Below are 20,997 nucleotides of genomic sequence, written 5' to 3'. Positions count from 1 at the left end.
ATGATCATAACCTAGGTACTTGAAACAATCCTTTTAGGGGAGAACGTGTCCTTCGATGCATACTTCTACATCTTCATCGATTTGGTTCCCACTGAAGTTTGAACATAAATACTCTGTCTTTTCAATATTGATCCTTAGATATTTTTCTTCCAAAGTAGTATTCCAGGTAGCAAGACTACTATTCAGCTCATTTTTTGTTTCAGCAACTAGGACAATGTCGTCAGGGAAAAGCATACACCATGGAACACCGTCTGGTGTCACACAATAGATGTCGTCCATAATCAAGGCGAAGATGTAAGGGCTAAGAGCTGACCCCTGATGGAGTCCGATTTTCACCAGGAATACCTCGGTGTCGCCAACTGTAGTCCCGACATATGTAGTAGATCTATAGTTGGGATATGTCTCGTTTCCAAGGTCTTCCAGATCGTATCGCGGGGTACGCTATCATACGCCTTCTCAAGGTCAATAAACGCCATGTGAAGATCTCTATTTTTTCCCTATATTTGTCCATAAGCCGTCGAAGTAGATGAATTGCCTCCGTAATAGACCTGCCTGGCATAAAGCCAAATTGGTTTTCCAAAACCCTAGTAATCTATCTCAACCTAGGCTCTATCACTCTTTCCCATAGCTTCATGGTATGACTGAGTAGTTTAATACCTTTGTAGTTACCACAACTTTGTGGATCTCCTTTATTCTTATAGATTGGTATCACCGTAGACTCTCTCCACTTCTGACAACTTGGCAGTCTCTAAAATAATATTAAAGATGTTAGTCAACCACCTAACTCCCTCTTCTCCTATGGTCAACCACACCGTGATAGGAATTTGATATAGACAGACAGTTTTGTCCCTCACCATCTTTCTAAGGGCCATTTGACTTCCTCAATCTCAATCCTACTTGTAGGGCAGTCATTGGCCGTAGTATGATGGTCGACTGACCCATCAACATTACTATCTCTGCAGGGAGAGGCACCATTATTAAATAAGCCAAAGATATAACTACCCCAAACCCTCTTAATATCATGATCTTTCACTAAAAGAACACCATTGTTGTCCTTAATAAACCTAATGCTACCTAGATCATTTTCCTATTCTCACTGGATTTTACAAGCCTAAAGATGTTGTTTTGTCATTCCTTGGTGTCTAATCTCTTGTTCATTTCCTCGTATGCCTTATTCTTTGCTTTAGCCACTGTTTTCTTGGCTTCCCGCTTTGCTCTATGTATATTTGTTTGGCTCTCGATCTTTCTTCGTCGTCATTGCATTGTAGCAACTCCTTAAAGCAAGTTTTCTTTGTCTTCACCTTAGTTTGGACTTCGTCGTTCCACCACCACGATTCTTTATGTTTATTGGCCTTCCTGTCGACAACCCAAGGGTGTTTTTGCCCACCTCTCTGATAGAATTGGCCATATTTTTCCATAACATCTGCATTATTTGAGTTTGTAGTTACAAAACCTATATGAGACATAACCTTACTCTTAAAGTCATCAGCTTTCGTTCCATGTAAGTTCTTCCAAAGGATCTAGATTTACCTAGTGTAGCCCTCCTATGAGTGCTCCACCGTGGCGTACGTGGAGCACCAAAACTAATAATCTATATTGTGATGCACATGTCTCTTCAGGGAACACCTTACAGTTAATGCAAACCCATCGATCCCGACTTCGAACCAGGATGTAGTCGAGTTGGGTACAATGTCCCCCGCTATGGAACGTAATCAAGTTCACATCTCTCTTATTAAAGAATAAGTTAGTGACCACATATCGTGTGCAGTAGCAAATTCAAGCAACGTATGCCCCTCCTCGTTCCTACTACCAAAACCAAAACCCCCATGAACACCGTCATAGCCATCGATTTCACTACCTATATGGCCATTGAAGTCTTCCCCTGTGAAAACTCTTTGGTCCTCCGGAATGCTCCTAAGAACATTATCTAACTAATCCCAAAAGCAACGTTTCTCCCCCTCCTCTAGCCCAACGTGTGGGGCGTACACTGAAAGGGCATTCACCACTTCCTCTTCTATAATAACTTAATCATCATGATCCTATCACGGTATCTACAGACTTCATCTACATTTTCCTTGAGTCTAGAGGATACCAAGATACCCACCCCATTTCTAGCGTTATCTACGCCTGAATACCACAACTTGTACCCGTTACACTCTCTGGCGCGAGCCCCTTTCCACCTAGTCTCTTGAATACATGCAAAATCTATTTTCCTATTTCTTAGTACGTTGGTCAGCTCCAGTAGCCTAGCATTTAATGTGCCTACATTCAACGTACAAACTCTAAGTCTAGTCTCCTTGACATCACTATGTCGAGTCTGCCCCCTATACGCCCTATGGGATCTAAAACAAGGACATGACCTCAAGTAATCATCTATAGCCGAAGCTATGAGGAACTATGAAAAAGGAATCCAAAGAAGACAGAAGTTGCACCAATAAAACGCTAGAGAATTGATGGGTACTAAGAAGCCTAGTTGGTTACTTAATAGGATTTTAATTTATAAAATACTATTGTTATTATTATTGCTAAAAGCCTAGTGTTAAAAGGGAAGGAAAAAGATCTACGTAAACAAGTAGATATTTTCAACCTTAAACAGTCCAGGTAAATATTAAAAAGGCTTATTGTCACCAAATAATCAAATCGAGAGCTCAAATCAAAGACAAAAACAAGTAAATTCCTGTTTTCTTGTACTGAACTAGGTTAAAAACAAAATATCAATATAAACAAGTAGTATTTCAAGCTTAAATAGTAAAACTGAACGTAGTGAAAAACACTCAAATGCAGTTTTGTTCTTTTAACAAATTTACAGTACCCAACAACAAAAGCAAAGAAAAATTGAACCGTAAATCACAAAATGAAATACACCCAGATCTTAATTTTGAAAGAAAAGTATAGGAAAATGAAAAGATAGAAGATCTGATGAAAAAGCACAAGTTTAAAGAGTGTCAAAGGAAAGATAGGAAAGTGTGTCCAAGAAGAATCAGACCTATATTTCAAAGAAAAATTAATGATTCAATAAAGAAAAATGCAGCTATAATAAGATATGAAAAAATTGAAGAAAAACTAACAAACAGAAGCATATAGAAACAACACAACAAGGTTTTTAACTAGATATTTTCAAAATTGTAGTAAAAAACATTCAGATCTAGTCAAAACAGTGTCCTGAATAGAAAATAAAAGAAATAAGGAAGCAAAAATAGAATTAGATCTGTTACGAACAAGGAAAATTAAATTTACCGTAAATGGAGAGAGATAGCCTGAAAATATACACTAATCCAAAAACAAAATGAAGAGAAAAAACAAAGAAAGCAGAGGCCGAAATGATAATAAAGAAATAACCGATTTCCCATCCTTCAACAAAGAACCGATTCGAATTCGTCGAGAAGCAATTTAAGTGACAGTCAAACTTTTATATCAACCCAGCAGATTAAAATATATCTTAAAAAACAAATCCAGCTTCTGTAAAGCCGAAATTTCAAAGGTAAAAACTTTTTAAAAGAAAATAGTAAGAACAAGAAGGATCAACAATTCAAAAGCTTGAATAAACAATTTTTCCAAAAGAAAACTCTAAAATTTGCATCTTTTGAGCTCCAAATAAGGTGGAAATAAAGTGAACCAAGGGATCTAAATTAGATCTGTTTTGAGAGAGAACAAAAGGGGGATTTTCCAGAAATTTGAAACCGAAGATGGGATGTAGAGAATTCAGCAAAAACCAAAGCGAGGGAGAGAGATATAATTTAGTTTACATTTACGATTATATTTGTAAATCTTGATTATAATTCTGGTTATTTTTTATTTTTAATGAAACTATAGGATTTTTATAAAAAAAGAAAAATGTTTTATTTTGCTCCAAATGTAATAAATATTTGTCTTTTTATTATGTCAATTCTTTTGTTAAATGCCAGTGCAAAGCGATTTGATTGATAGCATTTAATATGTTTTTTAATATTATGATATTTTTATAATATTTTATAATAAATATTTTTTTATGAAAAAAGCTGGCCCATATTGACGAGGGCAGGAATATTAAGAAGAGAAGAAAAGACTGACAGGAAACCTGAAATTTTAATTCTGGGTCCATTTAAATTGGATCTATTGAGCCCATCAATTCCTGATATTCAGTATCACATTGTATTAAACTCATCCGAATGAAAAATTGATTTTCACATTATATTTTTTGAGTTAACTGAACGATTGATTATTTATATATATATATATATACATTTTATCTATTTTCTCATTGATTAGAAAAATTATAATATATGATCACTTTCATTTTTATTTAATTAAGATATGATACTTTTGTTTTTATTTAAGTAAAAGTAGTCACCGAGGGTTAAATGTCATTAACAGTTAACATATTAGGTGACATCATATTTTGGTATAATCACACATTTGGTTCATGTTATTTACAAATTATCTCAATTTAGTCATACTTATAATAAATTAAAATAAATTTAATCCCACTTTTACACATTCTCTCAATTTAATCCTACTTTTAACATATTAACTCTAAGAAATATTTTGTACATTAACTTATTAATTATATTTTATTATTAACTCAATTTAATATATATATATATATATATATATATATATATATATATATATATATTATTTATTCTGTTAAAAATATATTTTATAATTGTTTTAAATCTCCAAAGTATATATTTTATCTTAATTTACTAAATATATTATATTATTATTTTAAATATATTTTATTCTCATCTTAACTTCAAAATGTTTAACATAAAATATATTTAATAAGTTAATATAAAAATATTTTTTAAAGTTAATATATATATAAAATAGTATGAATTTGTCACCCCTAAAATCTTGGAATAATTCTACTAATTTTAAATTGTCTTTTCGAGGGATTAAATTGCAAGAATTTGGAATATGTTATCTTATTTGTGAGCTTCTTGTTAGTTCGAGGACTACAAGTGGGATTTACCTTTTTTTCCTTGGTTCTTGAAATAAAAATTTTGTGGTTCTTAGGTTTTGAATCCAACCCCACCTGAAGCTTCCTCTATGCCTTTACCATTTAGCCTAGGTCACTGTAAAAATATCTCTTAATTTTCTGGTAAGGATTTTAAATCACCAATTTGGGAACCAAATCCCTGAACTCCCAAAGCCTTCAAAAAACCTTAAAAACCCAACCTATACAATCTTGCCACTGTGGTTCACTCTATCTCCAGCCAGCCGTGGCTTGCACTGCCACTTCCGTGACATTTCCCATTGTCCCCCGATCAAAACCCTTCTGTTTATTCATCGTAAACCACCGTCGATTGACGTGGAGAACCTCATAAGCTTCGTCAAAACCCTGTTTTACTCTCTTTTCAATTCTGGTATTGCAATTGTCAGTGGGTCACATTGCATCACCAAACGGAGCACCATCCCACGCCGAGCAAAACTTGACCTCTTCACTTTGTTTAGGGTTGTCGTTCACTACGATTTAGTTATTGAAGCTTCGTTGGAAAACTATAAAGCTGTCGTTGCTTCTGCATTTTTCGATCGAATTAACCATCGGTTTACCTCATCGCCACTGCCATCTAGTTCCCTATTTAGTTTCAACCAAAACCCAGTCGGTATCGTCCCTCTCGGCCATTGTTCCTCTGTTGTTGTCGTGGGTAAAGTTCTATATCCTTTTTTGGTTATTTCATCATGTTTTGGGTTGTAATCTTAGATGATTTGAGTTGTTTTGGGTGTTTTGTCGAGCTTTCGATCGCCCTTTCCTGTCACCGATGCATGCGCCATGTGCCTCCGTCGCGTGTTAGGCTTGTTTATCTGTCAAGTTTTCTAGAACCGAGTCAACTTAGATCGAGTTAACTGAGTCAACTCAAATCGAGTCAACTCATACTGAACTGAGGTAACTTGTTGACCTTGATTGAACCGTTGACTTTGGCATTACCGGTGTCCAAACTTGTTAGCTTTGATTTTGACTTTAACCGTGTTGATCGTTTATTTTGACTAAAAAGTTAACTTTTTTTTATTTTATGTTTTTTGGTGTCATGAGTCTGAATACGAAGTTTGTTTTGCCAAATTCTAACCCGAAAGTCTCCAAATTGACCCTTGAACCTGAGCTTGCACAGTATTTTAATTAACTTGGCTAAGAAAATATAAAGAAAGGACGAGAACTGATTTATAACTTTGGTTATGATATGTACATATGTTTCTCCCGACCGTACTACTGCTCAACTCAACTTATCTCGATCCATTCAGTCGTGTGAGCCGTGATTACTCATATAGTTTTGTAACAGTGTTCAATACTTTACTCTGATAGTAACCCTATTTTGATATGGTTTAGGATTGTGTACTACTTTTGATCATAGCGAGACCGTTGCTCAATAGATCTTAGATCGACCTGTTTCACGAGATGTGTTCCTTGTGTGTTATATTTATCTGTTTTAAATATATATCTGAACTACCACGCACATGATTGTTTTAACTGATTTTGAAAACATGATTCTGTTTACTAATTTTCCTTTTTTCCTAAGTTTTGTTTTTACTGATTTGAAATTTTTGCTTGTCTAGTGCATGTTCTTTGGATTATTGTTACTGTAAAATGTCTGATTTATGATCTCTTAATTTTATTGGTTCTATATGAAACTGTTTTACTGGGGTATTTCTAGGATAAATTCTGGAAGCTTATAGGTTCAACTCCGATAAAGCTAATTATTCCTTATATACCTAAGGTGAACCTTGGGTGGGCTTCTAGGATTTATGGGCGTAGTGGTAAGACTTTATGGACCCTAGGGCACTCTCATAGGGTGGCTCCTTTGCTTATGGACCTATGGGCACTCCCCTCAGGTGGCCCCTATGCTTCGGCTAGGGTAAGTCTTTATGGACCCAAGGTGCTCCATTAAATTGGCTTCTAGGGCCAATGGGCCTAGGGTAAGTCCTTATGGATGTAGTTTTGGGGAACTACTTATGTTCTTGGGTTGGAAGCTTAACTCTGTTCTTAAGATAAAAATCTTACTATCACTATTGTACTGTGACATGAAAATAAGTTTTAAAAAGTCACCCGTGTGTTTTATTTATTATGCACTTATTGGAACACACTGAGCTTCCTAGCTCACTCCCTCATTGTTTCACCTTTCAGATCTCGGATAGGCACCCTAAACCCAATACTTATAGGATCGACACATTCTGTACAATATATTTTGTTGTAATGTTTCAATCTTTCGAACTGCCTTTGTTTTTGTGACACGTGCCTATGTCTTGATATACTATTTTATGATCTATTTCTTACCACCTCTGATGTATGGACTATATTGACACTAGTTGCTATTATTTTATTTAATTTATGAAATTTCATGTTTTCTATCACTTAATTTGGGTTTTATTATTAAAACCATGTTTTTTTTAAAAAGTTACGATTTTAAAGTGTGAAAATTATTTTTATAAATTTTTATTGTAATATGCTAGATTTAGTCGTAACACATATGTTGGTCTAGGGAGTTACAATTTATGGTATCAAGCTTTTGGTTTTAAAAATCTGATTGTGGATGGGTTTAAAACACACATAATTTTGAAATGTTTTATCAAACAAGTTCTGAAGGCCATGTCATGAAGTTTTTACAAGTTTTATTGTGTACGGAGACTCCATGTGTTGACTCTAATCCTAGGTTTCATCTTATGTAGTGAACCTTGAAACTCTCCGAGATGAGTACTAGACAAGACCATTGACTTAGCCATGGACGAGGTCAACCGACTAGGTTTGCTGACCCGTTAGATGATACACATATAGATACCTCGCTCTTATAGATCCTTCTACTTCTCAGGCTCCTACAACCCCGATAGATCCACCTTCTACCCCTGGTATAGGTTTGACTACCTCGATTAGATGAGCGTCATATTCTAGGACTGAGCATGTTAATGTTGTTCTAGATGAGAATTGGTAGGTAGTTTCTTCAACTGATTCAGGGTGCGGTTAGAACCATATGTGTTATACCCGAGGTGCCTATTTCTTTTACCCTTATTACGAATAGAGTTAGGACCTTTATAGGCCCTACTGGTGGAACTCCAATTGAGGCTGATGATTGGCTTTATGATATTGAGAGACATATGGATCAGACAAGTTTAGATCCGTATAAGAAATATTTAAGAGTTGTTTCCATGTTTGATGGGAATGCCCACACCTGGTGGGAGTCTGTAGTGAATAGTATTTCGTCTGACCGTCTGACTTGGGACTTCTTTAGGGAGTGTTTTAGAAATCGATTCTTGGGAGAGCGATATATGGCATAGAGATGATAGTAGTTTCAAGACCTAGTTCAGGGAGATATGAATGTTTCTGAGTATGAGATTGAATACTTAAAGTTGTCAAAATATGGTTCTAGCTTGGTTCTTATAGAGAGAGATAAGTGTCGTAGTTTGCTCAGAGACTTAGGTATGATTTGTGTAAGCAGATTTTTACTCATCAGGATGAAGTGTTTAATAGATTGGTAGGGATAGCGAATGATGCTGAGTAAATTGAAAGCTAAGGCTCATGATTGCGAGAAAGTAGATTGATAGCAGTCTAAGAGACCTTCAAGCATATATGAGTCTTCTACCCTCATGAGAAGAAATCTCGTTCTGTCACCCCTCAGAGGAGTCATATTGGTTTGAGGAATATATCACCTCCACCTTCAGCAGTTAGTCGAGACGACTCTTCAGGTTTCTCTCTATTTTGAGTTGTGAGTAATGTGGTAATCGACATAAAGGAGAGTGTCAGAAAAAGATGGGTACTTATTATCATTGTGGTCTAGTAAGTATTTCCTTAGGAATTGTTCCCACCCTTCCTCTTTTGAGCGTCCCCTATTTGTTCTCAGGCTTCTGTTCAGACCCCAGCTAGTAGTCATAATCAGGGTAGGACTTCTGGATATTTTAGTACTGATGGTAGAACCCAATCATAGCAGAGTGGAGGATCATTTTATCTGAGGCAAGACAACCTACTCTGGTCTATGCTACTAAACATTTTGATACCAGGATGAGCCCAGATGTCTGCAGGTATATTTATTGTTACTTCTATTTCCTTATCATATATCACTAGAAAATGGTCCTATATGCCCTCCTTATATTTATAGTTCTCTGTTCGTAGACATTCAGAGTTTGATTGAGTATATCACGATCCTTGTTACCACTATAAGTTTAGTGGGATCTTTAATTTTGGTAAATAGGGAACTTAGGTTATCTTTTGAAGTAAAGGTTGTAGGCTTAGTTCTGTATATGTTCGACTTAGGTGAATTTCGAGCTAAAATTTCTTTAAGAAATAGGGAGTTGCCACCCCTTAAATTCTCAAAATAATTCTAGTAATTTTAAATTATCTTTTAAAGGGATTAAATTGCAAGAATTTGGAATCAATTATATTTTTTGTGAGTTTCTTATTAGTTCAAGGGTTAAAAGTGGGATTTACCCTTTTTCTTGGTTTTCGAAATAAAAATAAAAATTTTATGGTTCTTAGGTTTTGAACCCAAGCCCTTTTGAAGCTTCATCTATGTATTTATCATTTAGCCTAGGTCATTGTAAAATATCTCTTAATTTTCTGGTAGGGATTTTAAATCCCCAATTTGGGAACCAAATCCATAAACTCCCAAAGTTTCCAAAAAACCCCAAAACCCAAAAACCTTAAACTATATAATCTTCTCACCACCATTCACTCTATCTCTGACCAACAGTGTTGTACACCACCACCACTGTGACGTTCCCCACCGTCCTTTGATAAAACCCCTATATCTATTCATTGTAAACAACTATTCATCAATGTAGAGAGCTCCGAGAAGCTTCGTTAAAACCCCATTTCAGTCTCTTTTTGATTCTGACCACTACAGTTGTTCGTCTATCGCACCACCATACCAAACGGAGCACTATCCCACATTGAGAAAAACCTGACCACCATCGATTTGTTTAAGGCCACCGTTCGCTACGATTTTACTATTCAAGCTTCGTTAAAAATGTATAAACCTGTTGCTACTTTTGGGGTTTTCAACCAAATCGACCGTCGATTTATCTCACCGCCACCACCATCTGGTTCCTCACTCAATTCTAACAAAAGCCCAACCAGTATCGTCCCCCTCTACCGTCGTTTATCATTGTCATGGGTAAAGTTATATTTCTTTTTTCTGTTATTTCATCACGTTTTGGGTTGTAATCTAAGGTTATTTAAGTTGTTTTGGGTGTTTAGTTATCTTCCGATCTTTCAGTTGCCCTTCCCTATCCCTTTTACCACCGTACGTGGTGCCACACATCTCCGCCACTCATGGGGCTTATTTTTTGTTCAAGTTTTCTAGAACTGAGTCAGCTCAAATTGAGTCAGTCGAGTAAAATCATATCGAGTTAGGCAGTCAACTCAAATCGAACAGAGTCAAGACGTTGACCATGGCTGAACCATTGACTTTGACTGACTGTTAACCAGACCCATTAACTTTGACTGCGTTGACCGTTGACTTTGAACAATAAGTTAACTTTTTCCAAAAAGTTTCATTTCATGTTTTTCGACGTCCAAAATCTGAATTCGAAGCCCGTTTCACCAAATTTTAACCCAAAAGCCTCAAAATTGACCCTTGAACCCATGATTGCATAGTTATTTTAGTTAAATTGGTTGAGGAAATATAAAGAAAGGCAAGGACTGATTTATAACTTTGGTTATGATAGGTACCCGTGTTTATCTCGACCGTACGATTACTCGACCCAGTTTTTCTTGATCTATTTGGTCACGTGAGCCGTGATTACTCATATAGTTATGTAAATCTATTAAATACTTTGTTTAGTACTTTACTTCGATAGTAACCCTATTTTGATATAGTTTAGGATTGTGTACTACTTTTGATCATAGCGAGACTGATGCTTAGTAGAACTCTCGGACTGATCTGTTTCATGAGGTGTTATTGTGTGTGTCATGTACTATGCTTTGGCACACAAATATATAAAAGTATACACAATCGAAGAAGAAGTAATAGTGATGAGTGAGTCTCATCTCCACAGGGATTAAAGGGATTTACAAGGTATGTTAATGCAATTAAACTAAAGATAATAAAATGTTAAATAATATAAACAAGGTGATGCGAATGTTGTGGCAAAGTGTCAAGTATGGAGTATGAAATGTTGTGACAAATTGTAAAATAAAGAATGCTATGGAAAAATTGAGTTAAGGATTGTGTATACAAGATATGACAACGATACAACCTTCACACGTGTGGAACTCTCAAGATGGATAAATGGTTGGATCTATATTGGAATCCTATATTTTTTCCTCAATGAATACTTAACATTTTCCAATTAATATGATGATTGGTGGAGTTTTCTAAGTTGTTTCAAGGCCATCTCTTGTAAGAAATCTGACAATAAAAATAATACAGCAATACCTATCAGCATGAAGCCTAGCAAGATACTATTAGTTAAATCCTACTCTTTTTAGTCGTTGAAACCCTTTCCTTATCTCTAAGGCGAGTTTGAGTTTTACTTCCCAGGTCAACTCTACTGTTCACGTAGATCTAAGCTTTAACTCTCTCGATATCAAGCATCAAACATACATAGAGGCTATGTCTCGAAAGATCTTACAAATATAAACAATAAAACAGTAAATAAAGCATGTATATAAACTGAAAATGCTAAAGCATTAATTAAAACACAAAACATATTTATCCATGATAAAACCTAGCCAACTTAAGTTAGTTAATGACTGGGTAGTTAACATCCATAATCATCAGTTTAATACAACCCATATCTAGAAAAAGATGATGAAAATAAAAAACAACTATAGAAGGAAGAAAACTCCTAAGCAAAGAGTTATTGTGGACTTCTGTAAACCACCCAAATCACCGCTTCTCTCAAAGGCCAACAAGCTTTATCCCTTTGGTGCTCCAACAATAGAGGTCAACACGATGAATAAGACAAGAGTGGATGCCTCTCTAATTTTCTCTCTTATCTCACAAAACCCATTCTTTTTCTCCCATCATAAATGTGGTGAATTTTTCTTTATATACTGGGGGATCCTAGGGTTGAATGCCCTAATTCCTTTTGTACTATAAGGAAATATTCCCTTCACATGTTTAGACTAGACAGCTGGTAGAGGGCATTCATGTGTGATAGTTGGCATCAATAATAAAATATCTTCATATTTTTATCATTTTTGTGCCCAGAAATACTGTCCAGAATGTTGTAGCAATTTTCCACCCTGGAATGTTGTCCATAATGTTGCAACATTTTCCAATTCTCCTCTAGTTTTCTTCACCTGCACAAATCACCACCAAAACGCTACATTTCTCCCAACAAATCATCATTTATAAGATAATTAAAGACCAGTGAGCAAACTACACCACAAGTATGATAAATACAACTAAATGAGACTAAATGAAATTAAATGGGCTTTTAAACAACCAATAACCAAAGTAAAAAAAGGCACAAATTATAGGCTTTTTTCAGAGTTATCATACCCCCAAACTTAAGCGATTACTTATCCTCAATCAATGAATATTAATAAGCAAAAGAAATGCTATGATAAAGTTTTATCCAAGGCATTTGTAAGGTATAAAACTCAGCCCTCAAACAATTGGCTTCAACATGTTAAAAAAGTTGAGAATTTAAGAAATTTTCCCTAGAACAAGATCATTTACGTGTATGTGCATGACTGTATCCAATATATGCTTAATAATGTTAGAAAAATTCTATGGAAGTTCTCTATTCTACTTTAGCATTTATTCAACGTTTAAGAACAAGTTTACTCCTATTTCCTTAAAATTCAAAACAATTTCACTACTTTAAGGGGAGACAGTCTATCACAACTACTTTCCTATAATTTAAAATGAAGTGGAGCAAACACCCCATTCCCTAGCCTATTGAGCAGAGTCATCGTGTGACTACTTTTATTCACTCATATGCTATAGCTGCCATTTATTTAATAGGGTTTCCAGGCAATGTCATAGAAAAGAGGAGTGTCCCTCTACAGTTATGCCGAAACATTTATTCAGAATTCACACATTTCATATGCACAAGGGAGTTTAATTTAGCCTTTCAAGCTATCATTTGTCATTTAATTTCATTAACATCAATTTATACTAAGTCATGCAAGAATTCTTTCATAAAAAGTTTCTAATTTTCTTAAGCGTAGAAAACATACAATCGTGTATCAATTAGAACACAAATAATCAAGTCTTAGAGTTGATTCTATCAATCTCTACAATCATGTACATTCAATAATTCACAGCAATGAAAAAATTCTATCATCATTAAGCATCATCAAATTATTTCAAAAACTGCTTAAAAACCTAACAAATGCCATAGCAAAATTCTATTAATGACTATCAATGCAAATGCCTAACTATGAACATTACCTCCCCCAAACTTGAAGGAGGCATTGTCCTCAATGCATGAAAGCTAAATTAAAATGAAATGTAATGCAAGGTACCTTGGCTAACTCTACTTTGGTAGTAGTGGGGTTGTCTTATACACCATATGCTTGATGCACCTTTTCTTTAGTGCGATAATGGGCTGGTCAGATTTGGTTTTGGTGGGTGGTGGTGTAACACCCTAAAGCAGTACGACACACATTCACCCGATTTGAATGTCACACAGAACCACCAAAGTGGCTAACCAATTTTTTTCTTAACTCCGTTATAAATCAACCACATTAAAATCATTTCAAATAAGAATTTCATCCATAGTTATAATAATTTTTTATGTTGAGGAACTCCCAATTAAAATATATCAAAATATACAGACCAATGTTTTGAATAAAGTTACGACTCGAATATACAAAAATAGGGGTCTACAAATATACATGCCGTTTAAAGGAATAATCTTGAGATGTACTTTGCACACAACTCAGACTAGATCACTGCTGCTTCAAAAAGGCTCTTCAACTGCTCCTATACTAATATGCTTAAGGAAATAAATTCCAAACACTGAGCTAACTAGCCCAGTGCCACACTAACAACTAAGACATACTAAAAGTGTTCACTAAATGCTCAGTTAACTGGAATAATGCAATAGTGAGTATACTCGTATACTGTACTCTTTATTTTATGGTAAACATCATGGTGCGACTGAGGTTTGCATCTCGGAGCTCATACACCCCTCTAGTCCACAGAGGACGAGGCCCGAAATCTCTACATCGAACACAATACCATTTACTAACCCACCCCTTGCTAGTGTCAAGCCTAGGCCCTAGTTAGTCGGTTTAAAGTGCATCACATACTACTTAAGGATATGCAGACTAATTCTATTGCTCGATACTAGTATTATTTCTAAATTAACTCATGTGTCTTATCATTTCCGAGTATTAAAACAAGGCTAGTTTTATTTCGTCCTAGCAGTTATTGTTTCTACTATTATAATATAAATTAGTGTTATCACTTGGAGTCTTATTTGCTGTAAGGGACCTCAAATCTGATCCCTTAATCCTTATATTAATTAATAAAAAAAGTTCATGGGTATTGATACTGACCCTTCGATATCGATACCCACATGTTGATATCGATACCTCCAGACTGATGTAGGCTATTTGGGTAGAGTAGTATTTATACTCTAGGATGAGTATTGATACTCTTGTGTTAGGGTATCAATACTTTCCTGAGTATAAATACCAAATTTTGTTTCAATGTTTTGAAAAATACCCCATTATTGATACCCCTATAGGGAGTATCGATACTCTATGAATGAGTATCAATACTAAACCTTTGAAATTACCTCATTTTTGCCTAAAAAATGAATCGTGTTATAGTATCGACACCATCGCTATAAAGTGCTATGTTTTGGTAGAAAAACACCTATCTAGCCACCCAAAAAGTCTCAGTGAAGTCCCCAATTAGTGATCAAATGTTTCATTTGATATTTGGGTTCATAAATAAGACTTTAAACATGCTAAAAATCTCAAGACATAGAATTTACCATGAATGCTGCTTAACTCAACTTTAGACTAAAATGGAAATCTAGTGACTCACAAGTGATATGAAGAAGTTGTGAATGTGTTACCTTGAATTTTGGCTACTAGAAACATCTTCAAATCACTCAAGAGGCAATTTCTCCTTTCCTTTTTCCCTTGAGCTTTCTCCCATTTCTTTCACTAATCAAAGGCAAGAAAATGAGTTGGATTAATGTTAAGAACACTTTCTATAACTTAAATTTACCAAAAAATGAGCTACAATCCATAGATTCTCTTAAACTTCCTAAAAACCCATTTTTGGAAACTAAGTCTAAAACTTGAGAAATGGAACTTGAATTAAAGCTTGAAGAGTGGAGATTAATAATCTTACATTGGTTAATCAAACTTACACTTGAAACCCTTAAACTCAACTTTAAAAAGGAAGAAGAAGAGAAAAAAGATGGAAGGAAGAAGAAGAGTGTTTGGTGAGAAAATAAGGGGAGTGGTTCATGTTAAATATAATAGAAAAAGGTTTTTATCTTTCAAAATAAAAAAGGTAAATTACACTTTTAGTCCCTCTATTTTTAGTTTCAACTTAAGTCACCAATAACCCTTAGGCCTAACTCAAGCCCACCTTCTACTTAAATAAGTCCAAACCATTCTAATGGGTCATTTAGTTCAATTTATAGGTGTCGGGTTAACTCAAACTACTAACTGGGATTCGGGTATTACAACTCTCCCATCCTAAGAAGAAATTTTGTCATAGAAATTTTTAACTGGATAGAAGAGATGTAGATACTAAAGCTTCATGTCTTATTCGATTGCCCAAGTAGCTTCCTCGACCCTATGATTCCTCCAAAGAACTTTCACTAAGGGTATTCTCATTTTCCTCAGCTTCTTCACTACCTTGGGTAAAATTCATATCGACTCATCCTCATAAGTCATATCGGGGCTCAACTCAACTTGCACAACATATAGAATATGCTAAGGGTGAACGATATCTCTTGAGCATGAATACATGAAACACATTATGGATGCGCTCCAACTCTGGGGGTAAAGCTAAATGATAGGCTATATGTACAATCCTCTTAATAACCTCATACGGGCATATGAATCACGGGGTCAACTTTTATTTTCATTCAAATTGAAGTACTTTCTTCCAGGGAGACACCTTAAAGAATACCTTGTCGCCCACAACAAACTCGATTTCCTTGTGTTTAAAATTCGCGTATGATCTCTGTCTATTTGAAGATTCCTTTAATCTATTTTGAATCATCCTAACCTTTTATTCGGTTTCTCTAATTGGATCCAATCTCACTATATTTCGCTCACTAAGCTCGGTCTAAAAAAGAGGAGTTCTATATTTACGCCCATATAAACTATCGTATAGGGCCATTTGGATGCTAGATTGATAGCTATTATTGTATGCAAACTTCACTAAAGGTAGATGTTGTTCCAAACTACCCTCAAAGTCAATAACAACAAACCTAAACATGTTCTCGAGGACCTGAATAACACGCTCAGATTATCCGTCAGTCTAAAGATAAAATGTATTGTTAAAATGGAGTTTGGTTCCTAGGGACTAAGGGAGAAATTTTTAAAATCGAGAAGTGAATGTAGGGTCTCTATATGGAATAATCGATGTCGGAAGTCCATGCGACCTCACTATTTCATAAAAGTATAGTTGAATTAACATCTCTAAGGTGAAGTCCATCATAACCAGTTAGAAGTGAGCAGATTTGGTCAACCGATCTACTATTACCCAAATAACATCATGCTTGAACCTCTGTATTGGTAACCCTGTTACAAAATCCATAGTTACTTTGTCCCACTTCCACTACGATATCTGAATCGGCTAAAGTAACCTTGAGAGAACTTGATTTTCTGCCTTACCTTACTGGAACGCCAGACATTTTGCACAAACTCATACACTTCTCTCTTGATACCTGACCAAAAGTACAATGGTTGAAGTTCTTGATACATCTTGTTGCTACCAAAGATGAACTGAAATCGAACTATAATGGGACTCATGAAGAATCTTGTTACGTAACTAATCAAAAATGGGTACACATAAACCCCTAAAGATAACACATCACCATCACGTAATTCAATCCTTGGGGCCTTGCCTTGGTAAACTTTCTCCATGCAAGCCTTGAGATGAATGTCTGAACCTTGCAACTTTTTTACTTCACTCACTAAGTCTGGTTCTACTCAGAGTTGAGCTAATAATACCCCATCGCTAGATAAACTCAGGCGCGCTAACAAGTCCCTCAAATCTGACATTGACTTCTGACTCAACGTATTAGCTACAACGTTTGCTTTCCCTGGGTGGTAATCAATAACACAATCATAGTCTTTTAACAATTTAACTCATCTACACTGCATCAGATTTAACTTTTATGAGTAAGTAGACACTTTACGCTCTTGTGGTCGATGAATATATAAAACCCTAAGCCCATACAACACACAACAAATGTTTAGGATGCTATACGAAACTACTAAATTAGTTGACCAACCTTTTTCTTATCTCTCTTAATTTAAAATGACCATTTTGAAATCATTTTTGAAATAAAATCAACCATAAATATAATTTAAAACTTTACATCGGGGGACCTCCTAAAATAAATTTATACATTTAAAAATAATATAGACCGACTCTTAAATAAGTTTATGACTCAACTTTACAACTAGTTTATAAATATACATGTCTTTCAAAAACTTCAGACGTACTCTGATCTGCTCTTGGTATGGACCTTAGTCACTCTACGGCTCCTCATACTCAATGGTAGACATCATGGTGCTACTAAGGGTTTTGTATCTCAGAGCTCACACACCCCTTTAGTCTACAGAGGATGAAAACTCTACATCAGTTAACACCATCAACTAACCTAATCCTTGTGATTTTTGGGCATTGGCCCTAGTTAGTTAGTTTAAAGGTCCTTGCGCACTACCTAAGGATATTTGGACTGATTCTAAACATCGATTCTAATATCACATGCGAAATAACTCGGTTTTCCTAGTTGTTTTCTCGAGTATTCAAGGAAGCCTAGTTTTATGTCACCCTAATTTATCTCTTTTCTAATGCAATTAGACATTTTTTTATCATTTGAAGTTTTATTAGAAGTTTACTTATTTAGAAGCATACTAGAAGTCCATGGCCATCCGTGTACCATTCTAGGCCTATTTGGTTAAAATAAGGTAGGTGTTTTGAAACATATTATAGAGGTTTCAAAATCTTAATATACATTTTTAGGGTCTACGTAGGGGGTTTCGAAACCTACTACAGAGGTTTCAAAATCTTGTGAAAATTTACATTATGGACAAAAGGTTTCAAAACCAACCATAGGAGGTTTCAAAACCTCTTATGCAACTTCAAATTTTCACATGTTTAAACACTTAAAATCCTTCACAAAACGATTCCAACATTTCCAATTAACCAATGTAAGTTTAAACATGGTTGAATGGGTCATAAAGAGGCTTTAAACAAGTTAATAACACCAAATGCTAAAATCTAACATGGATGATCATACATGCTTCACAACTTATATTTTCTAGCTTGAATGCATTCTAAAGACGTACAAATGGTATGAAAAGGTTGTAAGTACGTTACCTGATTCCTTGTATGTTAAAACCTCTTTAAAATTAGATAGAAATCACTTTTTTCTTTACCCTTGCTTTTGAACTTTCTCCTACCTCTTTAACTAAACCAAAGCAAGATAAGGAGATTTCTAACATGTCTAGGGATTGAAACTAAGTTAACAACACTTTATACAACTTAAATTTACTAAAAGAGAGCTTAAATCCTTTGATTCCTTAAAACTCTTGGAAACCCATTTTTGAAACCATGCTAAAAACCTAAAATTCGGGGCTTGAAATAAATCTTGAGGGTTAAAGATTAAGACTTTTACCCTGTTTACTTCAAAATAAGTTTTGGATCTCAAAGGCTCTCACATTTTTCTTGCTCTTGAGAAGGAAATGAAGAGATAAAAGAATAGGAGAAGGGGAAGATATTTTAGGTGGGTAAGGTTACACGTGAAAAACACATAAGGTAATAGGTTTTTATCCTTTAAACCAAGCTATGGTTAAATTACTATTTTGGTCTGACTCCTTTAATCCTAAATTAAAATCATCACTTCTCCTTACTCTTGGGCCAAACTTAAGCCCATTACCCCTTTTAACTAGCTTTGAAGATTTAATGGGCTCGGCTTACGAGTCTCGGGTTGACTCAAACTACTGACTTGGGATTTAGGGTATTATAACTCTCCCCTTATAATAAGAAATTTTGTCCCAGAAATTTCCCTCAAATTCCTACTGAGCATCTACGATGGATCTTAACTACCAGAATATATAAACCTAGAGGGTTGGATACTAGGTCGACTAAGGTGGTAATTGGAATAGAAAATAGGGTAAGGGTACCTGTGATCATGTTTGTTGCATCGTTATCCTCCTGGGCTTGAACTTCATACTGTCCGGAGGTGACTTTAGGCTCCATACAAGCTCCAAACTGAACTTCACCCCTACCTACTTGACCATATGAAGAACTCTCTCCTCTCAGATATCCTCTACCCTCTGAACTAATGGAGATGACTGCTGGGTCAATGTTGGAGCTACATATTGAGCTTAAAGGTAATATTTGAAAAAGTGATCCATGGATCCACAATGATAACAGCCCCTAGTCCCTTACCTGTAAAATCATGGATGCCTCTTATCACAAAAGGAGCAATGGGGATAAGAAGGTGCTCTCGATGATCCTCCAACCCTTTCCACTAAGGCGGTAGACAAAGGCCTCCTATGCTCACTAGTTCTACTCTCTCTCCTACTTGTACTTTGCACTAGTCTGCTATACTGGCCTGTTGGGTCTCTCCAAAATTCATGAGACTCTCTCGCTCTCTTGGACTACTGGGATAGTTCTGCTCACTCTGCCACTTCTCTCCCATGACTAGAATTAACACCCACTTCCATTTCTTTCCTTCCAAGAACTTGCTCTACAGTATTTTTTCTGACAAACTAACTTAGTGAAACCCGTGATGGATTGGAAGCTAGGTGAGTTAGGATGTCTAGACGAGTTTCTCTGAACCTTATACAATGATGATACTCAGATGAAACTAACTCTGGGGCATACCTACTCAACCGGAGGATTTCTACCTCATACTTAAATACTGATCTATCTCATTGAGTTAATTGAGTGAACTAGTTCCTCAAAGCATCCATATGGGCCACTCTAATACTTTTGGCTGAACTCTTCTAAGAAGTGGTCCCAAAAGTCACTCAGGCTCTAACAACATCTCGACGGCTTCTTATCAGTCTATGGCATCACCTTTCAACTAGGAGATGACACAATCTAAAATTATCTCGGGGGTGGGGTGAGGCTGACGAAGGGTCTTAAGTGTTTCTCTTAACCACTAGTCAGATACGACAAGATCATCATCTCTTATATCAAAGAAATCAGTGGTATGGTACAACCAAAGCCTCTCTATTAGGGTTTGTTGAGGTGCTAAAAATAGAGGAATTAACTGGGTTGTCTGAACGGGTGGAGTAGCAGGCGTCCTAAGAAGGGCTCTAGCTATACACTCTAGGCTAGAGGTTAGATTCCTAAAGAAGGGCGACTCATCAATGCCTTTGTCTTCAGGCTCTCCATGCTTAGAGTTTGGGATGAACTCATCACCAGAATCACCATCTAGGGAAACTCTACTGTAACAGCCATAACTCGTATATATCTCGAAATATGAGTTAAAAATGTTACATCAACTTACAAACATTAAGATAACATAAATGCTTAAAATTTTGTTTCTTTTAAAACATTCCTTTATAACCTTAAAACTATTTCATTAATCGGTAAAATCATAAAATAATATTTAAACATTCAAAACGATTCTAATTTCAGGAAGCAATTAGTCAGTTTATCGTTGATTCATAAATTATATAAAACGACCTAAACACTGCTTGATTAGGAAAACCAATTCTCACATAATTATGTTAAACTATTCATTCATAAATACGAATATAACTAGACTAACCAAAATAAAATGGTCCTAGTTCACTATTACAAACCATTTAAAAATAAATCCAATAAAGCAACATACATAAATAATATACATGCCACTAATAAGTCAAAGGTATGATGTCTTACTGATACTAATATTAGGTGCCTTTCTGAA

Source organism: Hibiscus syriacus, unplaced genomic scaffold (assembly GCF_006381635.1).
Source record: "Hibiscus syriacus cultivar Baekdansim isolate YM2019G1 unplaced genomic scaffold, ASM638163v2 tig00110223_pilon, whole genome shotgun sequence".
NCBI lineage: Eukaryota > Viridiplantae > Streptophyta > Magnoliopsida > Malvales > Malvaceae > Hibiscus > Hibiscus syriacus.
The sequence above is the reverse complement of the archived record's forward strand: the minus strand, read 5'-3'. Positions refer to the sequence as shown.